This window comes from Corvus cornix, chromosome 1A, assembly GCF_000738735.6.
Source record: "Corvus cornix cornix isolate S_Up_H32 chromosome 1A, ASM73873v5, whole genome shotgun sequence".
NCBI classification, from domain to species: Eukaryota; Metazoa; Chordata; class Aves; order Passeriformes; family Corvidae; genus Corvus; species Corvus cornix.
In genome coordinates, this window is record NC_047057.1 from 21,120,987 (window position 1) to 21,137,777 (window position 16,791).

The window sequence follows — 16,791 nt, forward strand, 5'->3', positions numbered from 1 at the left end:
CAAATTAGAACATAATCCAAATATTCAGCTATCTTTTTTTTTGAGGTCAACTGTAGAACAAAATTTTAAATAATTATTTTGGAAAAAAAAAATTAAAAAAATTAGTTATAAAACTATTCTAAAATTATGAGAAAAGATATTCTAAAGCAGTTTGCTATGATGAAGAAAGAAGGTAGAACTTTTCAAATTATACATTTTCACATTATCTTTCCTCAGTAAAATGCTACTATATCCGTTACTCTTAGTTTGCATAAAAAACTTTAAATCAATATTGGTTGGTAAAAGTTAAGAAAAAAAAGAAAATAAAGTTTTGGAATTTTCAAATTCAGTGTTAAAATCTGGTTTTGTCTGTGTTTAATTCTTCCACCTGCCATTTTTTCATGGAAAATAGGCAGCCAGCTTTATGTGTCAGAATAACAAGGAAAATAAGATAAACAGTAATTAAACTATATAGGTCAAATTACTGCAGAGAGACTCATGGTAGCCATTGCTGTTTCAGCCCAAGCCACGGACTACAAGGCTTTACCACTTCACAAGTAGCAGTGGTTTTCTCTCCGGTAATGTTGCATCTTTATGATGCAGGATCCACTCCACAGCATTCTTACAGCCAGAATCCTATCCAGCATCTTTACCGCTCATCTTCTGGTCTAGCATTCACTTCCCTAGTCAAATAGGAGTTTCCTCACAGAACAAGCCATCCCTTGCTGGGTGCAGTATTAAATAATAAAGAGAAATAATTCTCAACATTTGAATGAAGCATTACTGTACTTGGTGGAAGTGATGGTACAGAGCAGAATAAAGCCAAGGAGCCTGAGGAGCTACAAAAATGGGTCTGCAGAAGTATGGGAAACAAAAAGAAAAGAGGTGCAGAGAACAATGGTCAAACCATTCTTCACACCTCATTAACCTACCAGTTTGTCTCCTATGTCCAGCAACATCCCCCTGGCTTCTATCATCAAACTATTTCTTTCAAAACAGGACTTAGAGTTGCTGGTAGAGAAGGCTCCCATCCTCACAACAAGCCTCACAGAGGGGTGGCCTGCAAATTATTCACTCCAGTACTCTTGGGCTTTTCTTTGGGGATACTGCTCAGTGTAGGAACAGCCTCTCTGCCCCCTGGATGTGTCCCTGCTGAGGCTGCCAGCAACAAAATTAGTTTTTGTTTGGGGTTTTATGAGGTGGACATCTGTCCATTAGCAACTGGAGAAGAGCCACCAGTATCACACCCCACAGCTGCCAGCCTGTCAGCAGGAATTAACCATTTCCACTTGCTGCTGAATGAGCTGGATGAAACCCAATAAACTGGTGCTAAACATTTCTGTGCTACTTCAAGTCTTAAGGGTATGGCTGTTGGGTCCTCCTGATTTCACTTTGATATAACACAAATTAGGAGTTCCTGCTGGCTGTGAAGCAGCAGGAGAAGATGAAGTAATAGAAGAGCCACAGCTGGCAGCTAGTGAGAGAGGAGATATGTTCCCAGATAGGAAGAGAAGCTGGTAAAGATATGCAAATACCATGATACACCATAAATAAAAAAGTAGGATGCATAATGTGCAAAGGCAGAGCTGGTGGAAAGCTTCCAAGCAGTGTAAGCAAAGATTGAACTCAGCTGATCCAAGAATGAAGCGTGGAGGAACTAATCCCATTATTAATGAGTGGCAAAAATCAACACTGTGATTTCAGCAAAATTGATTTCAAGTCTGAGAGTACATGGGTGGGGGTGATGGGAGGTAGGGGACTGATCTGAGGATGTGGGATCTCCCTTTCCTTCTGTCCACACATCTCCTGCTCTCCTGCCAGTCTGATTCCACTGAGATAAATCCCACCTCCTTGGCACCAGCCACTTCATCTCTCAGTGGAGCAAGTCGTTAAGGCACCTGTAACCTGTTTCTCAGCAGCTGTTCCCTGAGCCCCAGTCACACATGTCAGATCCTACCCTGCACACGCCATATCCCTCGCCAAAGGCCACCCTTCACTCAGGTCCTCTTTCTCTATTCCAGCACATCCCCAGCTCCAACCCTCATTTCTCCAGTGCCCAACCTAACCTCCACAAACCCTAGGCAGAAGGACCTGCTCTGTATCATGCTCACCTGCCATGGCCATGGGACAGAACCCATCCTCCAATTTACATCACTCTGGACACTCTTTTCCTTCAGCCCTTCACAAGATGGGGCTGAGTCCCCTAACTTGCTCCCAGGATTCTTGCCATTGGTGAGCATTGCCCTCACATGCAGTCAGACCCAGGCAGTGTTGTGTCTCTTGCAGGTAAGCTATGGGAGCTCAGGTTGCACTGGTAGTTCTGGTTAGCACCAAGTGCATTTGGTATGCCCTGTGCACATCCAAGATTGGCTTTCCTCATTTAGGAATGACTTTGTCAATTGCCTTTGTCTTGATTTACCAATTATTTCTCTTTAGTCAAGATTTTCTAAATATTTTCCACAGTTCTTTGCCAGCTCCAGCCTAAAGAATTCAAACTGCTGTTTGGAGAACTATGACTAAACTCCATCCAGTCCCCCCATCTGGGGTTCAGCTACCTATAGAGGTGGGACATTATAAGCAACTATCACTTGTGTTGTCCTTTGCTTGAAAGAGTCACTTTAGATGCTAGTGAGGTTGTAAATCTTTTTCTAGGACTGGGGTCTGCAAGAGATCTGACCAACAAGTACATACTGTAGACATCCTCCAGTCTTCTTGTCTGAGCATCTGTGCCAGGGAACTGACCTGAATGCATGTTGTCATTCTGGCCATTGTCACCAGGTTTCTGTACTGTGGAAACCAGGGCACTGGGAAGAGACGTGGAGATCATTGCACTGCCCTCAGGATGTACATTAAGCATACAAGAAAACCAGGGAGCTTGGGAGCATACTGTTGTTTAATCTGAGAGAGTATTTTCCTTCCTATGTGTGCATAAACTTTCCAGGTGGAAGTATGTCCTGGATGCACCAGAGTCCTCTTCTGTATTACAGCAGTTCAAGCCACTGACAGCTCCCACTGTCCACTGGGGCATTTGATGCTCTGTGGGCAAGTCTGTATCATGCTATGGAGGCCAAATGAGTGCTCACCTTTATTTCCAAGTAAAGCAGTTTATCTGTGGGGTACAATGAAATACAGAGACACCAACCTGGATTTTTAAATGGTAAAGCACGAAAAATTGCAGGGTATTTTTTCAGCATAGGACATTTTTAGATTGCCTGGCCTATTTTTAGGACCTGAGATGGTCTCAGTGTGGAATAGTTCCGCACTGCACCTTCTAAGCCCCAAAGCTGCCACTATACAAACTGGCAGGTTTCAGTCCCTCACCTTGTTTGCAGAGCAGCTCTGCTGTTGCTGTCTCTGCAGACCTTTTAGTTTGGACACAGCATCACATTCCTGCAGTTACAATTTTTTCCTCTTCTGGCACGTTTGCATATGCAAGGCTACCTCTGACTTGTGCTTCTTTGTGCAGGCTAAGAAAATACTTTGAGGAGCAGCATAACTCTCCCCTGGGAGGCCTCCTACAATGTGGCTTGCACTCAGTGCTTTCCAGGGCTCAGATCTAAGCTTTTAAAGGCAACACAGAAGGCTCTTTTGCCTTTTTTTTTTTCCCCCTACAATTTTGAATAACTAACTTGTTTTCATTTTGAGAATGACAGATCTAATTTATATTTAAATCTTTCTAATCCCTTACCAAGCTACTATGACAATATGCATTGAAAAAATTCGTAAATAAGATTTTTCCTATTTACCCGATTGCCATTCACGTTTCATTGTCTTTAATGTCATTCTATGCCAATGCACTTTAAAGCTATATCTTCCAATGTGAAAGCTAAATCAGTCTGAGCGAAATGGGTTTATGTCAAGAGAGATATATTCCTGTTTATCAGATGTACATATTGAAAACAGTAGCTTTAACAAATGAGCAAAGAAAGAGACACCCTTCCTCTCCTAGCCCGAGGGAAAAAAGGTTTGGGAACATAAACTCCAGTTTGAACCAACAGCAACAGCACAGGATGCTTCTGAAGCTTATCTCATCCCGAAGCAGCACCAGTGAAAACCCATACAATGTGGGTAATTAACTGGTGCATGTCTGCAGATTTATACCAATGAACCCACAGTCCTTAATACAGCAGATATTTGGAATCATGCCTTTAGCAAGAGTAAGCCCACTGGCCTATTCATCTGCACTTATGTGGTCATCTGGGAAAGGATCCTTTCCATATGGACAGGTTCAAAGCACATTTGGGAAGAAGAGAGAGAAGCACACATCCTCACCACAACAGCAGAGAACAGGAACTTAACCAACTTTCCCATTGTAAATACTGGAGAGTACAAGAGGCACTGGACCCCTTAATTCTTGTCATTTAGGGTAGCAGGACCACTGCATCTAAGCAAGTCTGACTTCTTGTTCTCAGATGACAGACTCTACTTTTTTGTACCAGAATGTGTCTTACAGGCCAGAACATTTCTGTTAAGGAAATATAATCCACCTGGGTTTTATTCATGTGGTAGACATGCAAAATCCATGTAAATGTTCTCCACCCACTTTTTTCCTAATATACTAATGTTTTTGTTAGCCATTGTTACAGAGAATAATACAGGGTAGAGAATATGACAGATGATACAGACCAGCAAAAGCTAACTTTCATTAAGAGTCTTGGCCTTCACCCCGAACCCAGAAACCTATCACTGCCCCAAGCAAAGATACACACAAGTCTCATGGGGGTGGAGGCTTTCTTTCCTGGTTATTCCTTTGCAACATGTTGTGCAAAAGGAGGCAGAGGAGAACAAGGAAGGAGGAAGGAGAGTACCTGGAAATAAGCTCTGCCCTCTCTGTCTGGGGTGACTGAAGGAGTTACAGTCCCCTCCCATCTCTCAGCTGGAAAATCTCTACATGTGCAGCAGAGACAGGTAGCACAGGTGTGGGCAGCCAAAATCACTTTCAGCTGTCTTTTACTGGAGCACAGCAAGGAGGAATAGGGAAATCGGTGCCTCTTCTACTGCTACTACCACCATTTCCCACTCTGAGAAACAGTATTTGACCAGTCAATGTGGACTAGATAAATTTCTTTAAGACTGCTATATTCCCTGCCAGTTTCTGATAGGTATTTTTATTTTTTTTTTAAACAAATTGGCATTTCCTCTTAAAAAATAGTTTAATCAAACCTCCCATCCAATGGTCCTCCACAGTGTAATCGATTGATAGGCTTTTTGTTCTCCTTACCTTTGCATGTACCAACCTGATTCAGACTTTGATTTCAAGGATTTTTTTCTGAGACCTTGGAGTTAAATCTGTTCTTTCTCATGAGCATTTAAAACTTGTCTGGTAAGTCTGCTTTTTCCCCCCCACCCAGTTTGTAAAGCCATGGAGAGTTAAAATTCATTATGGCTTTGCTATAACTATTAGTACACTGGAAGGAAGTTTTGAGATGTAGATGCTAAAAGGTTATGACCAATATTTGCCCTGTATTGCAATCAATTCAAGGATTCCAGAAGCCTTTTTTGTTTATTTTCTTTGCCTCTTACTGGCTTACATATCACTTCTGAAGAAATCAGAAATAGATCAGTACCCATTTCTAATTAGTCTATCTAGAAATAGTTTGTCCATCATGCATAAACTACTAGAAGATGCTTCTTACTCATTTCTACTGGAGTGAGACATCAGACCCACATTTGCTTTTGATTTCCATATTAAGAACAAGTCATTGTAAGTCCAGTCTGACAAAGCCTTTATGCACTTTATGCATTATTTAAATAAATAAAAATCTTAGTTTAAAGGAATGCTTGAAGCAACAGACCCTATTGTTTGTTACCTTTAAAAACTAAGAGTCCAATTTACTAAGCCTGCTGAGAAAAGTGCCAATTAAAGTAGGCCATAAAAGTTCTGTGTAAAAATGACTACCTGAATTTGAATTAAAAATAAAAAAAATCAAGACTTTTCAGAGGGACTGGGGTAGGAGGTTGCTTACCTGCTAGCTCCCATACCAGTAAGCTTCCACATTTAACACAGCTGGAATGCAGCCTTAAAGAAAATCTGCATTATAAACTGCCTTAGAACTGCTTCACCTGCTTGGGGAACTAATTTAAATGACTTCTGAAAGCTACAGAAGTAGCAGTTCATTTGGATTGCAAAGCAGCGTAGAAAAGGTAAATGTTTTCCCAGGCTAGTAATCTACATGTTAAAGACATGAAAAGAACTACTTGGAGTCGGTCATAAAGGCTAGTGCCAAAATCCATTCAGGAAGACCCATGGTAAGTGAATTGGTGATTCTAGGCAGCAGTGATAGCATTCATGGGTTATTTATCTTGCATAGTCTTAAAATGCTGTCGTATGCTATAAAAATTGCACTACACTTCAAGACAGCAGTATCCAATATTTTTAGACGCTAAAGGAATAGCTTTAGGAAATGGCAATTTCCATGAGAATTTCATGTCTAGACTACATTTGATTTCCAATAGCTTAATTCTTTGCAATATAGAAACAGAATTTCTGGAGGGTAGTTTTTATACTCCTCAACTAGTCATTTGAGAACCATTACAGTTTCTTCTAAGCTTGACTTTACTGGGAAACTGTCTGTATAAAGATGATATACCATTTTCTGGAATGCCTCTATAAAGCAGAGTGAATTACTTATTTCCTATTTCACTTTTCAAACCATACAGATATTTGAACTTGGTAACAAAAACACCAGTAATCAGATCATTATGAAACAAACAGAACACGAGTGTGAGATAGAGAATAAAAAATTTAAAAGCTTTATGTAGGATTGTTTTAGGTGGTAGGTTTTTGCTATTTCTTGCTTCTGTGTTGAGCAAACATGGAGTAAATCATCTAAGACAGGTGTTTCTCTGAACATAAAGGAAATTATCACTTTACTGAGGAAAAGGTAAAGATCTTGCTACTGGTGAAATCATGCAAATGTAGGAATCCCCTTATGAATATTATCAACAAAGAAAAAATGCTAAGAAGCACCAGCAGTCTCTGCTGTTATATTACATCTAAATCCACATGTTCCCAGATAAAAGAAGAATTTAATAATGGATTAGACAATAGTTAGAGTTTTCTATTCCATAAAGTGGGATTTTTGCATACTAATTTTTTAAGAAAAGCTTATGGAAGTAACTATTAATTTTCAAATAAGTAAATCACTTCCGATTACCACAGGATACACAACCATTTTGCAACCATATCTAATAGACCATCTTTTATGGCCTACAGATCTGCCAGAGCTCTGGCCTAGGATGCAAAAAAAATTAATTCTCACAGGTAAGGAATGACCAGAAAAAAGTTGAATTCGACTGAGTAGAGACATATGCAAAAACTTATACTGAGGTTGAAGTAACCAGCTAAGCAGCACAGCATGGAAATCAATAGAAGTCTAGGAGAAACAGCATGGTATGGAAGGGAGGAAGGAAGGACACCTCTTTAAAAGAGATTTTTAGGAAAATATGGTAAAAATTTTTATTGTTATGAAATGGAAAAAATATTAAAAGGAATGAAGAAACATTTACAGTCTCCATGTCCACTTAGACAAGGACTAAGAAAGGAAGGGATAATCAGACAATCTCCAGTCCCTTTCGGACGATCAGGATTTGAGGACATTAAAATCGTCCTTAACCTGTAGTCTTTATCCCATACTTAAACAATACTGGTCCTTTCCCCATCTCTTCTCTTAATGGATTCAAAGCATCTACAGTTAAATATATTTTTTTCCTTTATCATGGCATCACAATTAAGTTGAGATTTCAGTTGCATTCTATCCAGTCAGTATCTAATCTACCTGTTTCATCACATAAAATTTGTATAGTGAGTGTTCAGTGCTCTGGCATACAATCTGTGGTACAGCTGGAAGTAATTGAGTTAACGGCAATGAAGACTGAGCTATTTTCCCACTCTTCAGGCAAATTGGAGCCTAATAACTTCAAATGACACTCACATAACATTACTGTGAAGTTTTCATCCTGCTGCCCATTTTATCCTTCTGGGCAAGCTAAAAGATGATTATTAAGCTCCCAAATTGATACTTTCCGTTATCGTTTAGGATGGGACTTCTCTCATCCATCTAAAAGTTATGTCCCTGGTCTGAGGTAGTTATTCCAGACACTCTATCATTGACCGAAAAAGACAGAACCCCTAAAGCATGACCCATCCCATCTATGTAAAACATCTATCTAGTAGATTTAGCCTTGCCAGGAGATACCTTCTCCCTCTAATAATGACCAGTAAATCATGGACACATAACTGGGTCCACAGACATAAATGGTTGGAGTTGTATGAACTGGATGCCACAGAGCCCTTTCCAAGTAATTTCAGGCATTTAGCTGAGATGCTTGTTTTAGGAGTGCAGTTGTCACAGACTCTCTCTGCAGGAATCTCTCAAGTCCTTCTCAAATCCTCAACAGTGTGTGAGAGGGGAGAAATCACCCTGCAGAAGTGCCTGTCTCTCTAAGTTGCCTGCAGATGGTACCTAACGAGAGCACGCCTCTAATTAGCACAGGAAAGGTAAGGTATGTAGATGAATTCAAGACCTAAATAGTCAGTTATTCACACAGAAAATGAAAAGTAATTTCTCTCCCTAGGAGATGGAAGCGCTTTCTGCACTGTATTGCACTACTCAGGATGAGATAAAGGACAGTGTGAATATCATCACACAAAATTGCTCAATTTGAGAGTCAGTGCACAGTCTGAAGATGTGCTGGAGACCCACTGTGGCAGCAACTGTCTGATTTCGTGGCTAATCTATTTTTTCTCCAAGATCCTGCATAACTGAATACTTGATGTTTAGCCTAATTTTCAATAAACTTATATAAAGGTAAATTCCAATAATCACCCTCTTAAAAGGAAAAAAAAGGACAAAATGTAAAATGAAAATATGTATATTGATAACTCTTCCAAAGAGCATGCTGTGTTAGACAGTTAAGTCAAAGCATTGCCTGTACCAAGTTAGCTCCAAAAGATGCCCACTATAAAAGCAATTGTTATCATCCAAAATAATTCAGGCAATGATAATGTACATATTAATAATTTATTTTTTTAAATACAGGAACAAGGTGCCAGATTAACTTCTGTTGTTGAAAAGTATCAATGATCTTGAAGTTAATGACATTCCATTGCCTGGATCTATTTGTCAGAATCTTCCAAGTGAGATAAATTTTAATAGGTCACTTGGCCCCTTCTTTGAAAATATATGTATATCCCCAAATTCATATATTCTTTTCAAATGCTTTCCACAGAATAAAATAATCTTACAAGTTTTATTTACTCTCATGTTCACCAGACCATTCATAACCTTTGACATCATACAAGATAGACCCTTCCTTTTCTGGTATCTACAGAAATTTTTGTTATAGGCTATGATTTTGTCCTTTTACCAGGAATCATTGTATAATAATTTTTTTATATGTGTGCATATATATACATATATATGTATATATATATATGTATAAAATGTATATAGTGGTTTCTTTAATTCCTATTCATGTTCTTTTTCCCTAAATTGCTCATAATGTTTAACATATTTTTGAGGTAGGGCTCTATTCAGATCAGTGTGCAATGTTGCAAGTGCAGGGATACTGCCTCATGATGTCCCACTGCTACACCAAAAATTGCTTTTCCTATATACAAGTCTTTCACTGAACAAATGCTTTGTATTATTTTTCTCCAACTACCTCCCTTTTGTTGAGAGAGAAAAATCCTCCCTTCTCTGATTGTTACCACTGAGTTTACTCCATGCCCACTGGCATGTGAAACTTGAGCAATTTACTACAACTAATTCCCTGAGAACTGCCACTAACTCAGAAAATGTACTCTGCTTCCCAGTGAATACAATTTACTTTTTCGCTGGCTCTTCTTGTCTCTGAGGGAAAATCAAGCAGACAGAGATCTTTTCTTGCTTTTACTTGTGAATAACTCTGAATTTGTTCATGCAAGGTAAATCTAAAATACTGCAGAATGGAAAAACAGGTTGCAAGTAATCAGGACCCTCTTATAACACAATTTTTCTGATAACTGGGAGAAAGAAAGAGAACTTGGCCTTGCATAGGAGTGCTAAGGAGCAATTCAGAAATAGGACAGGAGGATAAAAAAGGTAAAATTCTAAAATACTGTATGTTGATAATACAAAAGAATAAAGAAAAGAGAATAAATATATGGGGGAGGGCAAGAGAATACATTTATTTATTGCATTCATTACCAGTTTTTAAAATTTCCTATAAAATGCCTTGCCTTAGGATCTGAGCTGTGCTATCAAAATCAAAGCACTTTTGTTTTTGTTGATTGTGCTATGAGCAGTACCAGCCTCTAGAGTTATCTAAAGATTTAGAATGTGAAGAAATTAGTGGAATGCTTCCATGAGCTGAGGGAGAGGATTATTTTGTAAATGGAACACAGGAACTACTGCTTTGCTGTAGCGGATTTTTATGTTGAAACTTGGACTGAAAATATTTCCAGAAGCCACAGGAAGGCAGCGTGTAGCAACTTCATTGTAGTTTTGAAGGCTACATGTCCAATATCTGAGGAAAGGACATGTGAAAAATATCAATTTTTCTTCCTGAACTCAGTTTATTTGAATATTTTTCAATGGCACATTAGTTTCAGGCAGAAAATGTTGGCTTTTGATCTTTTGCCTAATTCTGCCCTTATCGTTAAGGGCATATCGTTATCGTATAATGTAAATGACTGATACCATGTAAATTTGCATGTAAATAATCACAAGGTTGTTTGGCATTTAAAACATTTCCATCTTCAAGGTGGAGTCAGCCTTCTGTGAATGACCTGAAGTGATTGCAAAAAAAGTGAATTTAGGTCAGTAAAAGATGAGATGTGGCAGGCAGCAAAATGTCTAAAGCCACAAACACTCTTTCACAGCCCGTGCTGGCCAGGTAGCCGTGGGTGGGCAGACAGGATGCTTTCTGAAGTTTCTTTACCACAATGAGTAGGCTAACCAGGACCCATAAACACCACTTTCAGAGACAACTAATGTAGGCAGAAGGCCAAGAGCCCCTCACTCTCTCTTTTGGGGGCCATGTTTTAAAGGCCCAGATGCTCAGGTCAGGTAGCCAGGGTATACAGTGTGACCCAGCCTGTATTTCACTCCTTCACATCCCTCCAGAGGAACTGGCAGGTGGAAGGTGTCAACCCACACCTCTTCTCATGTTCACATACAAACTGGCTGAAGACAAAAATCTCTGTTTTCCTGAGAGTAAGATGTTTTGAAGGGAGTCGCTCCAAACCTGCTTGAACTCCTCCTTTCTGGTTCTTGCGGACAGTTGCAAGAATAATAGCAGCTATTAATCCACTGGTATGGATTAATAATCCAGTGTGTGATTTACATTTATGGAGGGGAGTGAAGGGGCATTGGTGTATAAAATCCCCCAAATACCAGTACTGAGTGGTTGACATGTGTCCTGGTGCAAGGGATTAACCCCATTGTCTTGTCCCCAGTGCACACTCTCTGCTATCCCCATCTTTGGAAATCTGGCTGTACCAGCCTCTGAGCCTGGGTAAACTGAATTCCCTGCAGATGATAACGAAGTCTCTGATGTGTCTGTATGGAAAATAACAGTTTAAACATTTCTGGTCAAAGAATTCACAATCCTATTGGATCCCCTGTAAAATTTTCCAACTTGACCTACATTTTTCTTTTAGATCACCATATTTTCTAACACAGTAATTTTCCCCCCAACCTTAGCCTGATACTGAGTCTTTTTGGCAATAAAGTGATCATGTGAACTTTGCACATATTTTACTATTTTTCAAAGGGAAGAATATATTTTCTTTCAAAAGTCATTTTTCCAAGTTAATTAGTTAACATTAATACAGATTTTTCATTATGCAAATCATCTTACAAGCCCATTAGGTATTGTGGCTGTTGTTGGTATTCTTGACTAGGTTAATTCTGCAGGACAGAGTGCAGCAGCCTCACACAAAGGGTTCACTACAGGAATGAAAACCTTATTATCTCGCTCACCTCACAGGGATATATTTCAGCCAAGCACAATTGCAGAGCAGCTTTGTTTGCCGATGGGTGAATGTCTGTCACTGAACTTGGCTTTGAGAGGGGATATAGAGAATTTGTGCAGAAAGAAAGCAGAAAATTGAGAGGGAAGAATAGTTTTGCTAAAGCAATGAAAATGCAATAATATTGGGGGAAAGCAATGTACCGTTGCGTTTTGCAGTTTATATGGGGTAGAAAGGAACAGCTGGCTTGTGACCCTTAGAGAAGTTTTTTGAGGTATTTGCTCTTTGCAGTGTGGAAAACTGACAATATTGAAGCCCCAAAGGGAAGAACCTTTAATTCTGCCCAAAGCCAGTAAATTCAGTGTCTGGTTTTATGACCTTTTTACATGCTCAGCTTTCTGTTTTGCCTAAACTGCTGGTTAAAGTATAAAAATCTGATTTTATATGCAGAAGTATAAACATTAAAACCAAATTTTTCATCAATAAGAGGAAATTCAGAGACCTGAATATTCAGAAGCTTTGTTCAGCTTGCAAAAAGCTGTCCAGCTGTAACTGAAACTCGTCTAAGTTTCCTGAACCAGGCAAATTTCCTAGGTGAGGTTTTCAAATGCAATTTCCAGTAATTTCTCTGTTCCTGATTTTTGTAAGACCATCAGAATATGATATATGTGGCATTTTTGTGCCATTTCTATTTCCAATTAAAAAAATTATTGTGAGAAGCATAAATTGTGACAGGCTTAAAGAAAGCCCTCCACTTTTTTCCCTAGGAGTTCAAACTTAGTTTCCTTTAGGCTTTGGGCAAAGATTGCTGAAAGGTGCAGGTGGCTGTTACTGAACCCTCTTCTCTAGCCTCTGTTTTTACTTGAATTTGAGTGGTATTTCTTGTTCCTATTTTCAGTGCTGTAATCCCTGAATTACCATTATCACTATACATTAGACCAGAGGGAGTGAGTTTTAGGCCCACAGAGCTGCTTAAGTATTTAAAGCTTTTCAAAGCCTGAATTCTATTTAAATCAGTTGGAACTGGTTGGTAAAATACATTCTTGAGCACAGAACATAGAGCCTGCAGTGTAATGTTAGAAAAAATATACCCCTATCACTTGTTTATTTACATTCTAAATATCTCAGGCTTTAAAATGTTAAAACGCCTTCTGCAGGGGTGCAGAAGCAAAAGTTTTAAAGTGTATTTTGACTTTAGTATTTAAAGCACAGGAGGTAAAGCTGCTAGAAAAGCTGTTTTGCATTGAAAGAGGGCACTATTTTCAATTAAACATATTTCTGATATAAATGAAATTATTTCTTTTTTCTCTGACATAAAACCTCAGTGAAAATGGGAGAGAAAGTTGCAACAATATCAAAATGTTCTGGGAAGAAAAGTTTGTTTGTTTGTTGAAATTACTTTTCATTTTCATTTTGTATTTAGTTAGAAGTTAAAAAGCTGAAGGCAAAATCATTTGTTGAAATGAAACAACTATAAAAGGATTTTTTCATTTCCTGTCTGAAAAAAAAAGAACTGATAGCCAGAAAAGCATCTGGATTGTATTATCTGTATGCCTTGGAAATAAGAGGACATAAGCTGGAAAATGCAGTTGAAAATAAAGATCTCTGAAAGTTGTTCCAATTTTTTTTCCCCCCCAAGCCTTGCCTTTTGCCTGCAGGTTTCTTTCAAAAGCCCTGGCATTGCCCTGGCTCTGAAGGTCAAACCTGGCCCAGGGCACCAACACCTCCCCTTCAGGAGGAGCAGGATCATCTCCTCCTCTGGGTTGCTCCTGTGCAGCTGGTGGGTGCCCTGAGCTGGGGTCCCACCATGGCTGGAGCCCTTCCCTGCAGGACATTAATCCAGGGAAAAAGCAACAAAGTTGCTATGGCATTGTCTTAATTTCTGTCCTGCCTGTTGCACTTTTGGCTTTTTGCTGCTGTTTAGGAGATGGAAAAGGAAGAGGTATATTTTGACACATGAAACTTCAATAAAAAGAAACCCTTTGCATTCTCACTTCTAAAATCTTCCTTTGTTGATTTGTCTTATGGGCTGTTTTATGCTGCTGAGCAGGTGAACTAATGGTAAAAACAAATTTATCATAATGTATGGCCCCTCAATGTGGAGATAAACAGGGATACAGCAGGCCCTGTCCAGGCTGTAAGGTGTTCTCTTACATAAAAAGTGGGTGGTGGAACAACAGTCCAAAAATTATTCTACTTAGTATATTGCTCATCTGCCTGAAAGCCAATTATAGTACCTTTATAGAAATAATTCCAAGTGGCAGGTCTTCCTTTATTGCCATTACCATGAGCAAACACAATGAGCTGGCAAAGATTAACAAGCTCTACCATTTTGTACTGAAGGAGTTTGTCCACCTGCCAGCATCACTTTTCTTCACTAAGTGGGTCTCTCTAAAAGAAGAAAGTGATTTTGGAAATCTCACTACCGTCACTATTGTCATTAACCTAGTAGGAAGACATCTTGAGTGTGTGTCAATTCTCAGAGTTGTTTTTGATATTGTAGCCATGGTTTATGCCTCTTAAGAGATATTTTACTATTTACAGTGCCACTTAGTATTTTAAGTTACTTGCTATTTCTATGTGTAAAGCTCTTGATTTTTTTTTTTTTCTGGCTCATTAGGATATTAGAAGCTTTGTGCTAAAAGTGAGGGGACTGTGCACTTAAGATGTTAGGTAATTTGGAGAGGTTTTCAAAGAGAATCAAAGAATCAAAAAATTCAAAGAGAATCTGTGTGCTAGAGCTATTCTTTTTGTTACTCTTAGCTTGTTAGTAAAGGAGGTTCCCTCATGTCTGTCTTAAATTTCATTGTATTTCTAGTTCTCTGCATTACTGACCTGTCTCTATTCAATTCTAAGGTTAAATGAGACAGACAAGTCTTTAAAAAGTATGTAAATTCCAGTCAGGAAAAAAAATTATATTAGGAGTAATTAGTGCTGGTATTTCCACATCAGATCCCATGAAGATGATAAATTAAGAAACTTTTTGAAGGTGAAAAACAATCACAGATGAAATATGTTAAGGACAAAAGGCAGGGAAGTTCTGACAGGTCTTGATTCAGCACTTTGCCCACACCCTGCAGAGTTCTCACCTGACAGTGAGGGATCTTGTTTTAAATGTTTTACTTGTAGGCTTCAGAAAACTCTTTTGCCCTGCCTTTCTCAGAATAAACACCCAGAAAGGGTACCCTGCTGATGGTTTAGGGAACTTGAGCCTTCTTCCTGCTGCACCAAGGTGTTAGGAGAGGTACCTATCTCACAGCCTCCAAAGTTTCTCATGGATGTAGTTCCTCTCATGCCTGGAGGTAACAGCTTCAATGGTGACTGACAAAAGAGGATCAAACACTTTTCTGCTGTGGCCCTGAGGGCACTGATGGCTTTTCTGTCCTCACCCACCACCCATGTCCCAGGAGCCCCAGCTTGATTCACCCTGGGGCTCTTGGTCCCTGCCCCAGAGATGTTGCAAAGATGCCCATCTCCAGCCCTGTCTCTGTGTGGATGTCTCGGACCCATGCTGCCAGCTGAACAAATATACATGTCCCACATTGCTACTCTTATCCCCCCCAACAACCAAGCTTCAGGGGGTCAGGCTGCACACAGGAGAGCACATTCAGTAAAAATTCTACTATATAACAGTCTGGCTGCCTCGGGGAAATCAAAGGTATAGCAAAACTCAAGTCATTCCTACCTATTCAGCATATTATTCCAGTCAGGGTCCTGAATTCAGACCAAATGCCTTCCCAACTTTATTAGACCCTTTATGGGTTTCCAAACCTGAAACTACTGTACTAGGCTGTTGAATAAAATGAGATAAATTTGGGGTTTATCAACATTATCTGGCTCTCCCTGAGATACCAAGAAGATAAGTTCTAAGGGCACTTAGCAAATCACTCTCTGCTGGTAACATAGTTGAGAATTCCAGCAAATGGCACCAAATCATAAATGTGAAATAGGTCTCCAGGTAGCCAGATGGCAAGAGCGGTCAAGTGGTGATGAGACACTGCTAGGAAAACCTGCTGTGTTGAAGGAATGTAGCAGTCTAGAGTGCTAGGAAGTACCTGAGCAGAAGATTTTAGGGGTTTGGTAACATCTACAGGCTAGGCATAAGAATCTTGGTTCATCGTGGTTGCTACCATTCTGCATTTATTAGCAAGCACAGCAAAACAAACCATCTTTGAGTGTGTTCCCATATATTAGGACACAAACATTTCTTTTGTAAACACAAATTTATGCAGATTAAAACCACAAAACCCTGGTGCAAGCGGTTCTAAAAACACTTGGTGATGATTTACTTGTCTGTATACAGTATACTATGAGTACTGTGTTCTGTCCCAGGTATCTCCATAGGATTGGCAGGTATGACACAGGATGCATAGGAGTCCCATATCCATCTGGGACAGTAGCTGAAGGCCAGGTGAGATGTACCTGAATCCCACCCTTCACTTAGGAATGACCCAGCTCAAACAGTAGCAGGCTGAAACCAAAATAAGTAAATTAATACAGAGGTGTTTTACCTGGTTCTGATGAGATCTGCTGCTTACAAGGCTTTGCAGGAGAGAGCTACCAGAACTGTCTGTTCCCAGGCTACCTTACCTTTATACTGGCTGGCAGACATTCAGTTCTTCCAGTCCTTCCCTGAGTGGCACGGAGTGAAGTTTGTGGCACACCATTTATGCCCACGTTGACTTGTTACAGCATGTACTCTTTGGCACGGTAAACAAAGCAATCCCAACCTCCTCCCCGCATTTGAGATCAGGAGGGGTGAGGGCCCTTGGAATGCAGACGGAAGCATTTGGTGCTTTGTAAAAGCTGAAGTCCCTGATCATAGATATGAAGAGAATGAAAACCAGCCATTGGAA